The sequence below is a fragment of the Talpa europaea genome (genome assembly GCF_964194135.1).
Source record: "Talpa europaea genome assembly, chromosome: 12".
Classification (NCBI taxonomy): Eukaryota; Metazoa; Chordata; class Mammalia; order Eulipotyphla; family Talpidae; genus Talpa; species Talpa europaea.
In genome coordinates, this window is record NC_140079.1 from 53,209,878 (window position 1) to 53,218,066 (window position 8,189).

An 8,189-nucleotide genomic window follows, 5' to 3' on the forward strand; every position below is an offset into this window, starting at 1 on the left:
AGCCACTTGTCCTCCATAATGCCTTGGGTCATCTCCACTGAGAAGGCAGATTTGCTATGCTGGGCCAATTTGTAAATAATGCAAATGCAATTTCCACCATTCCCACACCCTCCTTGGTTAGGACTCCTGACCCTAATTGGTCCTGCATCTTTACGAGGAGCAGTTAGAAGATACTGGCTCATGTTTGTGATTTATTGTCATAATATAATGGCTAGTCCTAGATGCTGGGCCCTCACAGTTTAGGAGAGAGGTCTCTGTGGAACTCTAGGTTTCCAGCACTGTCATTGACAGGTGGCCTCTGGGCAAAGGGGCCAGCTCCATGGAGTTGACTGTTTCTTCCATTTCTATTAACCCAGTATGAAAAGCTGTGACCACTGCCCTTCTTAGCCTAAGAAATTCACGAGGCTCTCCTACCCTTGCAATTCCAGAAAGGGTCTTGGGAGACGTCCCACTTGACTTCTGAAGTGAAGCTGCTACCAGGAAAGACACAGCTTGCAAATTCAGCTGAGAAGTTTTCCAAAAGTCAAATGACCAGGGAATGTAGTGTCAGTAGATTTTTGTGCAATGGGGCTCCACAGAACCTTCTTGTTGCTTAATGTATTCTATGCCCTTGCCACCCTGTGGCACCATGTATCACTGATTTCTTAGAATGAGACAGCTTGGCAAAGGGAGGTAAATCCCCCTAGTGCAGACAGTTCTCACAGTGCCTACTACTTTCCCTGTCTCTGCCCATCACCCCTTCCATGCAGGTCATGTAGGTACGATGGGGGAGAATGGGAATGTAGGCTGTCACTCTCTTTCCAGCTTGCTTCCTGGGAGCATGCTTTCTTAGATAGGTTCCTCTAATGAGGACCACCTACTCAGCAGCTTCTTTCTTGATCTTTGACCTTTTGGGATTAAACATACAGCAGAAGGTGAGGCTAAGAAGAGCACTATGTACATCTGGATGTGGAGAACCTTCCTAAGATGCTTTCAGGGGACCCTGGGACTGCTTTTGGAAATGTGTTGGCAAACTCCCTTGGCGGATGAGTGAGACACATGGAACCTACTTTAGCTGCCCAGTCAAAGAGCTGACTTTGGCACAAGATTGCAGTATCAAGAAGATGAATCTTCAGTAAGAAGACCTGGAAGTGGATGTGGAGTCTGGAAGAGGCTGCTCTCCAGATGAACCGAAATCAAGAGAATGTGATGGTGGCTCTATGGGTATTTCCCAGCCCATGGATTTGGATTCACTGTAGATCTCCAAAACTTTCGGCTTAACACAGTGAGACAGCACATGATTAGCCATAAGCACTGGAGTGCAGGGTAAGATTTAGACAAGGCTGAAGCACTCTCTTCTGGGGGGGGGGCTGGGGCGGGGGGGCGGATGGCTAGGCCTCTTTAGATGTGGCAGGCCCCAGTGTTTTTGTTCCTGTCCAATAACTTCACGAATCTCTTCCTTCCTTAGCTACAGCTAGATAAGGTCAAGAAGGCTCTCAAGTCCCAGTGGCTTTAGGGTCCACTGTTCTGTGTGTTGCATCGATGAGGGAGGGTTGGCATGTTGTTGTGAACCATCATGAGAGAAAAAAACACATGCATTTTAGTCCTCACATTGAAGAGAGCTGCGGAATTTCACATTCAAGAACTCTGTAGCCTTGAGTGGGTATTCCTTGTTAGATCAGGTAGTATTTTCCTGCCCCCACTGGCAAAAAACCATTCTTAGCTAAAGCTGCCAGAATTCATTTAATGATCAAATTCTCAAACAGGGTATTTTAAACATTGTTTACATGAGAAATGTGCATGTGCTGCCAACTCTGTTGAATATGAAATGCATGGAAATTGGAACAGCACAGTTACAAAAATAGGAAATGTTCTGGAGGGGCCTTTTTGCCACTTCCACTGTCCCCAGGAGAAGAGTCTGAACAAGGGTGTTGTGTGGTAGCCTCATCTGGGACCCAGAGTTCTTGCCAACAATGGTGGAATGAAGGCCGCAGATGGCAGTATCACGGTGCCTGGCGACTTCCTACCACCATGGGGAATGTGAAGGCCAAGCTCAGTATCCTCTCGGTATCCTGAATTTTGCCGCTAAGTGAAGGTATGTGGGCACATATCTGTGCGTAGAGGAGTGTGATAGCTGTATTTGTGGTACTCCTGTGGAGTGTGTGTGTGTGTGTGTGTGTGTGTGTGTGTGTGTTATCTGTAAGCATTCCACTAGCACACCACAGATGGTCTTCCCTTGGGGTGGGGCTTTCCTCAAACCCTTGATGTCCTGCTTCCCACCAAGGTACAGAGATCTCTGCTCTGAGGCCGACTTTTCAGCACTTTGGCTGTGCCAACCCAGATGATGGTCTGTGATGAAACAAAGAGAAATGTTTACAACATCTAGAGCAATAGCCAAACATACCTCATCCCTGACCTCCATGGCCCCCGTCCTGCCCTCCCTCCTACTTCCTCTTCCATGAGCCCTCATCTACCTGGCTAGGTAGGCACCCGGTGCCTCTCCTGCACTGAACGTCTTCCTTTGCCCCTCCTGCTGGGTTTGTGTTGTGGGCTGCCTTCTGGACTCTCATCCTGGACCCTGCGAAGGCCCAAGGCAAGTCAGAGCAGTGGGTTCTGAGGGGCAGAACTATGACCTTTGGAATTTCTCTCCATCCCTGAGTGGACTTTCACCCCCACTTGAGTGTTAATGTGTTTTGGGGCTGGTCTGAGATTTCCTGTTGCTCTCAGCAAACTAAGTAAGACACAATCAATGACAACCATTCCTAACCTCATGCAGTCTCTGGGGTAAGGAAGGTTCCTCTGAGTAGTGTGACCGTTAAATGTTGGCATGCACAGGGCCTACTCAGAAACTCTCTCACAAATGCTGACTCCCAGATCTGCACTAGACACTAGTCCAATAGACCTGGGGTGGGGCCCAGAAATCTGCATTTTAAAGAAGCCCCCACATAGGTAGTGGCCTTTGGACAATTTTTTGCACAAGGACCATCTGAGATTGGCTCTCACACTTGGCTGCTTATTGGAGTCACCGTTGGAGTGAGGTGGAATTTTGAAAACTGGGTTTGTGTCCCTCCCAGAACAGCTTGGGGTGGGGCCCCAGGCAACAGGTTTCCAGCTCCACAAGTGCAGGTGAGGTTAAGAAGCACTGATCTGAGAAGCTACAACTGAGCTTAAAACACAGCAGTAGTGTGGCCTAGAGGGCCAGAGCACCCTCAGGTGCAGATGAGCACAATAACCAGGAAGCTGCCCGTCCTGGAGTCTGCCTCTGGGGTGCTGCCTCTGTGCTCTCAGTCTGACTTGCTACTGTTTTTGCCCCAGCTGCCTACATTTTTGGCAGTGGAAATGCCAACACTGGGGGCTCACGGGCTACAGGATGGATGGATGTTTGGCCAGGCCTTGGCAGCCTTGTTCAATGTGAGTGCTTCCTCCAAGCTTCCCTCCTGGATTACTTCCCCTGTTTGTCTGTTTTCATGCACTCTTGTGTTTGGCCAGTTTGACATAGGCTGTGCCTCTGTACCCAAGGCCATGTGACATGGTGATGGGAACTCAGGTAAGCAAGTAAAGGGCACAATTGTAATAATTGTGGTAACGCAATCTCCAAATTTCTCACTGCTAGAAGTATCAAGCTCTTTGAGGCTTTCCCAAGGCCATGTGGTGGTAGTGGTGGTGGTATGGGGGAGAAAGTTCCTGGTCTATGTCCCTCCCCCATTCCCTCTTCAGTCCCAGGCTGGATGGGCAACTGGAATGTTCCTAGTTGATTTTATTTTCTGGTGCTCTCCCCAGAACTTGCTGCTCTGAATCAACCAAAGCTGTGAAGTGTGTTCTGCCCAGGCCTAAACCCCGCCTGGGTGCAGACGTTGGGCAGTTCTCCTCAGCAGGGCCTGGTGTCTGGTCACGTGAGGCTCTGGACTGTGAGGGAAATGCATCAACACTTTATGAGAGCTGGGGGAGGGTGGGAACAGGGAAGACTGAAGAGGAAGGACCGGGAGGAAAGGCCAGCAGTTAATGCGGGGTCTGCTGCTCCATAAACCAAGGGGAAAGTTGATGAGTGGCACATTTAGAGGCAGCTAGTCTCCCATCAACAAGTGTGCCCAGAACTCTCCTGACCCTGCCTGTGTTCACTTCCAAGCAAGGCCCAGGAATCAGGATTTTCCCATCTGAGACAGTCTTCCAATCAGCCAAGTGTCAATCTCTAAATATGCATCCCTCCAGGTTGTTAGAAGCTAGAGGTGACAGTCACCCCTGGCACCAAGAGCCTGTGCTACTGTGTCACTTGGTATGAATGATGGAGGAAGAAGTCAAGCGCACAGACGTCTTCCTGTCCCTCTCTCCTGATTCTACAAGTTGCTGTGGACCAAGATGGACAATGGCAGGATGGGCCACTAGCCTTCCAGGCTTGGCATCCAGGTCCTCTCTCTTAGCTGATCCCTTCTTGAGTCTTGCTCCTTTTGGATCCTTCTTCTCCCTCCCCTCTGCCAGGTGCGGACAAGGTGACTGGATTCGGTGTGCACTCCAACCTCGGTAGCCTTAGTTGAGTCACGCGGCGTGCACGACAGATTCGTAGCAGCTCATCTGCCATAGACACCGCTTGGCTGATGGAGTCCTCATTGAGTTGTTTCATTACCGTGTAAAGTGGAATAATGTCATTCACCGTTACTATAAACAAGGCTGTGAGAACATAATAAACAATCTGAACACGCTGCCCTTCGCTCTCTGCCCACATTTCTGGCTGGCTAACTCCAGATGAGGAAATACTTCACATAACACATGGACTTCGGGGGTGGAGGGTGGAGAGGAGGTACACGTGGCCTCACCACAACAGTGGCTGGCACTGGCACAGGGCTGACCACTGGGAGGAGAGCAGCGTGGGTGGAAAGGGAAGGGCTTGGGATGAGTGTGGGAGTAAAGAATAACTCTGGGAGATGAGAGCTTTGAAACTGTAAAGTGTTATACAAACACGAGGTGGTATTTTTATTTGTACCACCTACTGCTTGAAAATGCAGGGAGAGAAAAGACTGGGGATGGTTTGTGTATTTGTTCAGCTGGAGCAATCTGAAAATGGAATGAGTTGCTCTTGCTTATGATGGCACCTTGCTTTATGCAACCGGTGTGTCCCTAAAAAGTGTGCATTACTCATCCCATCTTTGTGTGTCTCTGATGACAGGGTCCTGTGGAGGGAACTGCAGGAGAATGAGGTGCAGCATCTGCACACAAAAGCTCATTATTCAAGTGAGGTGATAGGGTGTATACAAAATCTTTTTTTAAAGATTGATTTATTTATGCATACAAGACCTGGAGTACAGGTCAGATGTGTGGGGGGTGAGAGGATTCACCAGAGACAGAGTGGGGAACAGAATAGACAGATCTGCTGAAATACACTGCTGAGGGGAGCAGTGGGTAAGACAGGAGAGGTCTGCTGCACCATGTGGGTAGCTCCCTGGGTTCTCCCTGAGTTCGGCCAGGGATCGAACTCGTGCTGCAAAGGCTTTGGATAGCTTCATAGTGCTGTGCTTAACCCCTTGCGCCACCAGGGAGGCCCTATATAGAAAATCTTAATTCAAGTAATTAAAATGCATCAGAGAAAGTCTATTTCTAAAGGAAAGCTGATGTTTCCTCAGAGGTAAATGCTGTGGATGCAGTGAAAATGATCACCTCCCAAATTCCAGTTCTGTGTACTGAGCAATGAGTGGTGGCAGGTTAGAAACAGACAACAGTCCACTGGGTCCCTGGGCATCAAGGGCCATGTGTCAGCTTCTCCAAGGGACCTCTACTCCTGCTCTCCTGGCTGTGAGAGGCAGGCACCCTCACCCACCTCCCCCTCCACTGCATTTCACTGGGAACTTAGAGATTTTTCTCAAACACAAAATCCTGCACAAATTTCCTTCGTAAATTCTCCCCAGCCCCCGACATTTTCTCCGTGGGACAGGTTTTGAGTGCCCCTCATTTGTCCACCATTTCTCCCTTAATTGTTTATTTGGTCTAGGGCCCTTTGGATCTGAACTCTCTCCTAGACCTTGGCAAAAGCCTCTTGTAGATGGAAATCACTTCACCGTAAGTGGTACATCACTTTAACACAGTAAATGTGCATAAAAGCAACAAAGTCCCTTCTTGACTTACTATCTAAACCAAGAGCAGTGAGAGCTATGGCCAGAGGAAGACATGGAAGAGAGTATCTTCTTCTTGTGGGTACTCTTCATAGTTGGGGTCTGTCTTGGTTCCCTGTCTAGGGCATGAGGGATGCAGGTCCTGTGAAGGCTGGAGGGAAAGTTGGGGTCCATGCATGCATGCTCCCTCTCTGTTCATGCCTCACCCACAGCACAAAGGGGAGGCTAGCCCTCACCCAACTCCCCAGTCAAGGGATCAAGAAAGCCACCGCTTTTACCGGGTTTTGTTAGCACACTCTTACTGAGAGATGTGAGCTTGGACAATACTCTATCCAAGTCTGAATTCCAGCCTTAAATCTGTGTGATCCTAGCAAAGTTGCTTCTGGGCTTCAGTTTTCTTATTTGTAAAACTAAAACACCAGCAGATTGTTTAACATGATACCCAGCCTGTAGTAGACATATGCTGTGTGCTGACTGGTATCCGCTGTCACTCTGAGATCGCTAAGAGTCCAGCCAGCACCTCGATGCAGAACTCACTTTGTTGTTGGTTGAAAGCAAAGGGAAGCCACTCAAAGGCAAGCGTATGACAGGATCCATGTTTCCTTCCCTGATCACTCTTGGGGGTCAACTATGTCTGTCTTATTGCTGGTCTAGACCCTAAATATACAATAGTGTATCAATATTGTTTTTTGATCACCTCAAACACAATAGTGTATCAATATTGTTTTTTGATCACTTATGAAGCACTTGGGTAGATTGGAAGTAGAGGCAAGAAACCTTATAGAAATCTAACCCCTCACAAGCATTGACACAAATGAGAAGCACAGAGAGACAGTGGCTTTACATTCAAAAGTTGCAATACTAATACTAATACTAATACTAATACTAATACTAATACTAATACTACTACTAATAATATGGAAAAGAAGGGGCAGTAGCAATAAAAAAAAACACTTAAGAGCCTGGGACTTCATCTAGTTGAATACATTAAATAAGTCTGAGGTGGTGTTTGGCTTGCTAGGGCCTCCAAAAGAAAATACAACAGACTGGGTGATTCAAACAACCATCTCTATGGAGAATGGAAATCCAAAATCAAGGTGCAGTTACAGTTAATTTCTTCTGCAGCTTCTCTACTTGACTTGCAAATGGACATGGTCTCACGGTGTCCTCACTGTATCCACGGCCCTGGCGTCTTTTCATATAAGTACACTGCTCAGACTGGATTTGCGTTCACCCTACTAGCCTCATTTTGACTTAATCACTTCCTAACAGCTTATCACCGAATGGAGTCACATTCTGAGGTACCGGGGGTTAGGGCTTCAACAATTAAATAGGGTGTGTGTGTGTCACACTTCAGCCAATAAGAGGTTCATGCCATTATTTGTTTTTATCCCCATTTACGGATAAGGAAATGAAAACACAGAAAAGTTAAGGAGCATACCCAAGACCATATAACTTTGAGTCATACCTGAGGTCTACATCCTGTAGAATCAGGATTAAGGATTAAGAAGCATACCCAAGATCCTAGAATCTGGATTTAGAACACTGCTATTAGCTCTATTTACACTAGCAAAGATATGGAAACAACCTAAATGCCCCAGGACAAATGAGTGGATCAAGAAGATGAGGCATGTACACAATGGAATACCACTCAGCAGTCAAAAAAGATTAACCCATGACATTTGCAACAACATGGATGGAGCTAGAAGGGATTATCCTAAGTGAAGTGAGTCAGAAGGAGAAAGATAAATACTGGATGGTGTCACTTATATGTGGAATCTAGAGAAACCAAACAAAGGATCAGACAAAGACCAAGCATAAGAATGACCCTTGAAAGCAGACCGTAGATCTGACACTCAGAAGGGGTGAGGGAGAGTGAGAAGGAAAGTAGAGAAAGGGGGGTGAGGTGTGTGTGTGGGGGGGCTTGGAGAGCATGGTGGAGTGTGATAGAGAACAGGGGGCACTTCGGTGGTGGGAAAACTATGATGACTGCACCTGAGGGAAGAGGGAAGAAATCCTATGTTGTGAAAAAATAAACAAGGACTTTAAAAACAAATATAAAAATCAAACAAAAAATAGAATGACACTGCTGCTGCTGCTAAGCTGGGC